The 7,201-nt window shown below is 36.2% G+C and overlaps 2 pseudogenes; both read left to right on the plus strand.

The window, feature by feature from the left end:
* Nucleotides 1-721: 721 nt before the first annotated feature.
* LOC148211705 (uncharacterized) lies at nt 722-2,422 on the plus strand (annotated as a pseudogene).
* A 119-nt stretch (nt 2,423-2,541) lies between these two features.
* LOC148211706 (uncharacterized) lies at nt 2,542-4,711 on the plus strand (annotated as a pseudogene).
* Nucleotides 4,712-7,201: the final 2,490 nt, after the last annotated feature.

Genomic DNA, 7,201 nt, shown 5'->3' on the forward strand with positions numbered 1-7,201 from the left:
CTTTCAATTGATGGAGTAGAAAGACACTTGTTTATAAATGAAATATTACATTCATATACTCAATGGATATACCATAGAGAAGAACCAATCCCTTCAAGTTGTTATACAAGACATGAAACTCTTTCGCACAATGAATTAAGTAGAGAACACAATGTTATGAATAATGAGAATGGTGATATGTCTGGACTTCTCAATGATTTACAATACCTCATGGTAGAAGAAAATGTAGAAGGTGAACAATTTTGTTTTGAGACGGCCCCAAAAGAACATGGAAGAGACACGTCTAACAATTTTGAGCAGTTGTTCAATGAAGCGCGTAGTCAATTGTACCCAGGTTGTACAAAATTTTCATCATTGGATTTTTTTATAAAGCTGATGCATATCAAGGTCATTAACAATTGGAGTAATAAATCCTTTGATATGTTACTTGAATTGTTAAACGAAGCATTTACGATAGTTGCATCTATACCTAGTACATCATACGAGGCTAAAAGGAGACTGCCTGATTTAGGGCTTTCATATGAGTCGGTACATGTCTGCAAGTATGACTATATATTATTTAGGAAGAATATTCTGACTATCAAAATTGTCCAGTATGTGGTGAACCTCGTTATAAAAACAGTGATGGGAAAGCTTCACAAGTCCCCAAAAAATGTTATGACATTTTCCGTTGATACCAAGATTGAAACGGTTCTTTTCTTTAAAACATTTCGCTTCTGAAATGAGGTGGCATAAAGAAAAACGAGTTGAGACAGAGGGTGTCTTACGACATCCAGCTGACGCTTTGGGGTGGAAGCATCTAGATAGCACATTTCCTCGATTTGCTTCAGACCCAAGAAATGTTCGTTTGAGACGAGCTTCAGTTGGGTTTAATCCGTTTGGGAATACGAACAATTCGTATAGCATGTGGTCAGTGGTACTTATTCCATACAATTTGCCTCCTTGGAAATGCATGATGGAAAGTAATTTATTAATGTCATTGCTTATTCCTGGGCCGAAGTCACCTGGAAAAGATATCGACGTTTACTTACAGCCATTAATTGAAGAGTTGAAAGAGTTATGCGATACTGGGGTTCGTACTTACGATTGTGCAAGTGGTGAGTACTTTCAATTACACGCAGCTCTTTTATGGAGTATTAATGACTTTTCAACGTATGGCGACTTGTCTGGATGAAGTATGAAGGGATATCAAGCATGTCCCATCTGTAGAGAGGATAATTCATCTTTTCAAATAAGAAACAAAATTTGTTTCATGGGACATCTACGTTATCTTCCTCAAAATCATAGTTGGCGTGGGAGTAAACTGTGTGATGGAAAGTTATAACGATGCCCCCCACCAGTGTCAATGGATGGAGATGCGATTATTCAACAAGTAAATACACTGAATTTTCCAAATTTTGGTAAGAATCCAACAAAACAAAAGAGTAAAAGAAAGCGAGATTTAAATTGGACGAAAAAAAGTATATTCTTCGAACTTCCCTATTGGTCGAAACTTATGTTAAGACATAAGTTGGATGTGATGCATATCGAGAAGAACAAATGTGACAATATAGTAGGAACTTTGTTAAATATTGATGGTAAAACAAAAGACACAATCAATGTGCATTTGGATTTGGAAGATTTAAAAATTCGGAAAGATTTACACTTACAAAAAGAGGGGAATAAAGTTGTAAAATCGCATGCTACGTATACATTAACTGCTGCTGAGAGGGTGAAGTTTTGCAAATTATTGAAATCGACTAAGTTTCCAGATGGATTTGTTTCAAATATATCGAGATGTGTGAGCGTAGAGGATGAGAGGCTATGAGGGTTGAAAACTCACGACTGTCATGTTTTGCTACAACGACTCTTATTGATTGCCATTCAAGCATATGTATCAAAGTTTGTGGGTACGACTATCATTTAGCTATGTAAATTCTTTCGTGATATATGTGCAAAGACAATACGTATCAGTGATTTGGATCGATTGCAATCTGACATTATAATCATACTATGTAAGTTGGAGAGAATATTCCCACTAGCATTTTTTGATGTTATGGTAGATCTTGCAGTTCACTTACCATACGAAGCAAAAATTGTGGGGCCAGTTAGTTACAGTTGGATGTACCCTATCGAGCAAAGTCTCCGAACCTTAAAACAATATGCACAAAAGAAGAATATAGCTCGTCTTGAGGGTTCGATAGCCGAATCATTTGTCATGAATGAATCATTGACTTTCTGATCATTGTATCTGAGTGGAATTGAAACGAGATTCAATAGAGATGAACGCAACGATGATACTATTGTCAGTTATTGACGTGTTTAGGCTAAGTGCACGTCCTCTAGGGCATCAACTTCGAAAACATTATCTGTCATTGAAAGAAAAGTTGCACATTGGTATGTACTGAACAACTGTGCAGAGATAGAGTCCTATCGCGAGTAAGTTTGGCTTATGCTACGTTCACTTTAATTTCACACTTGGTACATATAACACTAATGTTGTTTTTCTCCTTTTTTGGAATTGTACTCAACATTTGAGCTCAATTCAAATTCTTGAAGACAATGTTTCTGCCCAATATGAACAACACAATACACAATTTCCTAATTGGTTAAAAAAATGTTATATTGATTTTTAGGGTTTGAATGTAGATGAACACAAAACGAAATCGTTAAGTATTTTGTTATTATCAATTACAGGTTTTGACATTACGGGAACAAGGCGAATTAGATGATGATCTTTATTCACTTGCGTTAGAACCCTCACTAATTGTACGTTCATATAGTGGTTGTATTGTAAACGGACTACGCTTTCATAATATAGAACACGATAGTCGTCGAACGATACAAAATAGTGGGGTCATGGTGTGTGGAGGAGAAGGGGATGACATGAATTTTTATGGTGTCTTGAGTGATGTTTGGAAGTTAGATTATGCTAAGGGGAGACGTGTCATACTTTTTAAGTGCAAATGGTTTGACACGGACTCTAACAAGAATAGAATTCGAGTTAACTTAGGTTTTAAGTCGATTAATACGTCTAAGTATTGGTATGCCGACGACCAGTTAATTCTCGCTAGTCAAGCTCAACAAGTGTTTTATTTGGATGACCCTAAACTTGATAATAATTGAAAAGTTGTGCAACATATTCTAAATAAACGTGTATGGGATATTCCAGAACAAGAAGACGTTGAAAATGATCAAATTTCGTTGTTAGAAGTAGGACCTAAGATCGAAATAGATGAATTCACTCAATATATAATACTTTTCGTTGGTTGCCTAAGTTCGTAGAAAAATACGACCAGACCAAGCAGGTCAGTTACAGGCACACGTACAGGGTCGTGAGCATCCACCAACAGACCCGTCTGTTCCAGCTTTTCCTCTAGATACGTCAATTTAAATATATGTAAAATAAATAAGTATGATTTAACTAATTGGTTTACTGTTTGACAACATACAGATAGATTAGGCGTGCGAGGATATACCCGATTGATAGAGCTAGCAAATCAAGTTCGTGCAACGAACGCAAAGGTACATATTGAATGTAACCACACAGTTAATAAACCAATATGTCTCATGGTCACCACATTCTCTATCGCGATCGAGGTACATACACGCGAACAAGTGGACCTAAAGGTTAACAAGTGGAGTGAGGTCGAAGAAATTCAGATTAGGACAATTGTAACTCAGCTCAAGGTTTGAGATTAATTACTTAATATGTTTTATCATTTTTTATGATGCAACAATAATAACACTTAAATATATGTTCAATGTTTTTTTGTTGTAGGGTCATTTTGATTTCAACGAATCAGATCGAGTTATAATGAAATTCATCTAGCATGAGATGAGATCGACACATAAGGCATATAGGACAAAATTGCGCCAAAACTACCTGAGTTATCCCACACTTGAGATTGCGTGCAACAATCCTCCAAAGCGGTTGTTGGCAAAACCAGACGATTGGAACATGTTGTGCGATAGATGGAAGACAGATGAGTGGAAGGTAATTTACGAATATAACTTATATTTTTTTTTAGAATTTATATTCAATATATATTCTCATTTAAGTTTTCTTTCGTTAGCAAAAATCTAAGACCAACAAATGCAACACTGTGAAGAGGTCATTCAATCATCGTATAGGGCCGGAGGCATTTGCTATTATTACAAAGGAAAAGGAACAATGCAATAATACTTTTTTAGTCATATACTTATATTACTTAAGATCGATTATCAACAATTATGTGTTATCAATTGCAGAAAGAAGAAGAGGAAAATGCCAACTTTTCTGAAATCGATTTTTTCATGGAGACAAAATACTCTGACACTAAAGGTTGAGTTGAAGGAGCGGAGACAACTTACATAATTTTACAAATCTTATAACAATTAACTTTAAATTACGCAGTGAATTTTATGTGTAAACATTTTGTTCTTTTTAAATATGTATGTAGCTAGACATGATGTGTGTTAGAGAAGAATCTAAACAAGACGGAGGCGAACCGATGCCAGACCTAGAAGTATTGGAAACAGTTCTTGGTATTGATCAGGCTACGTTAAGGGTGCTGGTTGGGGCCCAAAACCAAAGTTTCGTAGAGGTTATGCTTCAAGTGTAGCATCTTCACAAGAGGAAGAAGTGTTATCTCAAGAAATATATACTCTTAGAGAAGAATTTCAGGATCGTCTCACGCAAAAAGACAAAGAGCTTGAGGATCGTCTCTCTCAGAAAGACAAAAGAGCTTGAGGATCGTCTCTCTTAGAAAGACAAGGAGTTAGATGAGCATCTCGCAGCCAAAGAATCTGAGATTACGGGTCTACGCGATGAAATGTCAGATTTGAGATCAATGGTGCTACAACTTATGAGTCAGTCTAGTGGAGCCAGCTCGTCAAAATAGGTACGTCCACGTAGAGTGTTGTTAGAATTTAATAACCGTAAATTTGGCTATCTTGCAGTTATGGTAGCCATTTAGAACATGTATCATGAATGATTTAACTATGTTTATGTTTGAAATATTTTTGGATGATTTTGGTGAATCTGTGAAGTGAATTGGTGAGTGCATGTTTTAGATATTAATAGCAAGTTTTGGGAACATGAAGTTTGTTTTATTAGTTTCGTCAAAATAGGTACGTCACGTATAGTGTTGTTAGAATTCAATAACTGTAAATGTGGCTATCCTGCAGTTATGGTAGCCATTTAGAACATATGTCATGTATAGTTTAGCTACGTAGATGTATAATGTGTTTTTGGATGATTTTGTTGAATCTGTGAAATGAATTGGTGATTGTGGATGTTTTACATAATAAAAGAAAGTTTTGAGAATTTGTACTTTGAATGATTAGTTTTTCTTAACTTTTGGGGGTCTTATACGTACCTTTCCTTTAGTTTGTGTAATTTGGATTGAAGTTAATGAGTTATATGGACATGAGAAAACTGTGTGTGTTTTGATAGTGAGACTAAGTTTTGTGCATTTTAAGTTTGTTTGGGAGAGTTTTTATTGGCCTTGAATATATGAAAGTGTTTAAGGGAGGGGGGGGGATGATTATTAAGTGAATTGGTGATAAAGTTTGTGTACATGTTTTTAAGACTTAGTGAAAGTAAGTTTTGTGAATTTGAAAGTTGTTTTAATGAGTTTTTGTAAACTTTTAATGTTTACTTTGAGTTCATGCATATGAAGTGAGAATAACATATTTAGTTCATGGCATGTGGAAAGCTTAAATGTTTAATTCAACATGTCGAATGAGTTAGAATTGAAAGTTTGTTTGAATGGAAGTGGTGAGTTAACTTGTGGAAGTGTTTTTGTTAACATAAGTTTATTTGTTATTTGTTTTTTCAGGTTCGTTCGATTTCTATATCGAAAGCTTCTGAAAAGTTGATAATATCTCTCGTGAAGAATTTGATGATATAGGACATTTTCATATGTTTAGGTTTTTTATTTTGGGACTTCTTAGAATAGGTTTTCAATTTTAGTTTTTATGGAATTCTTGTACTTTTTGTAAAACCAATTTTTGTTTAATATTATAAATTTTTATATGAAATTTGAAATTTATGGCATCCAGGTTTTTATTATTGAAGTAATAGATCAGAAACGGGAAAAAAGCAATGGCGACGAAATCTAAATTTGGTCGTTGAAGGCTAGATTCTGCGATCGTCGCCGATGATATCTTCGGTGACCAAATTCGTAGTCGTTGTCGAAGGTGGCCTTCGGCGACCAAAAATAGAGGTTGTCACTGAAACCATCTCGCGACCGGGCAACGACGACGATTCTGGCGACGACTTAATTTCGTCGCCAAACGTGTTCGGGGACGAATTTTGACCTTTTACCGACGAAATTTGTCGTCGCCGAAACCTCGAATTCTTGTAGTGACTACCCATTTTGATGAATGGTCTACAGATGTGTTACTCTCAACACAAGCTAGAAACTCTTCAATTCGTTCTTCTTCTGACTTTTTGGGGGTCATATGCCCAATCTCGCAAAGCTTCATTGTACCAGCATTCCTATTTGATGTGTTGTTCCCCTTCTCAAACTCTTCTTTGAACTTCCTGCAAAAACGTTTAATGTGTCCCTTCTTGTGACAGTAATAACACTCCACTCCCCCGCTAAACCCCCATTAGCCCTGTTATTTCTCTCTTGCTGCTTCCCTGTGTAATTCATCTTGACTTTCCCCTTGTTCTGAACTACCATAGCTGATTCAACCCTATTTTCTGCCCTTGAAGTAGTTGCAGACATTTTCTCCAATTTCTTTCGGGTTTCCTCAGATAAGGCAGCATCACAAATAACTGCAAATTTCAGACTATTATCTCCCAACGAATTCGACATCGTGGTCTTCATCATCTTCCAACTGTCAAGCAAAGATGTTAGCAGTCTCATAACCTTCACCTCCTCATCGATCTTGATACCCACCCCTTCTAGTTTGTTCAATATGTCGGTGAACTCATTAATGTGGGAATTTACCAAGGCTCCCTCCTCCATGTGGATATTGAAATACTTCGTCCAGAGAAGTATTTTGGTGTTGGCAGAAGGTTTCTCATACCTGTCTTGCAAGGCCTTCATCAGCTTTTTCATAGTCATCTCTTTCGCCACAACGCTAGATACACCCATCGATAAAGACATCTTGATGTTTGCAACGGCCTGCTCATCCATCTCTTTCCAATCCTTGTCAATCATCCCGCTGGTCTTTCTCCTAAAGTCTTGTGTATCTTCTTGCACGAAAGAAGATCATTTACTTGCATCTT

This window comes from Momordica charantia (genome assembly GCF_013281855.1).
Source record: "Momordica charantia cultivar OHB3-1 chromosome 4 unlocalized genomic scaffold, Mcharantia_2.0 BLBB01000004.1, whole genome shotgun sequence".
NCBI lineage: Eukaryota > Viridiplantae > Streptophyta > Magnoliopsida > Cucurbitales > Cucurbitaceae > Momordica > Momordica charantia.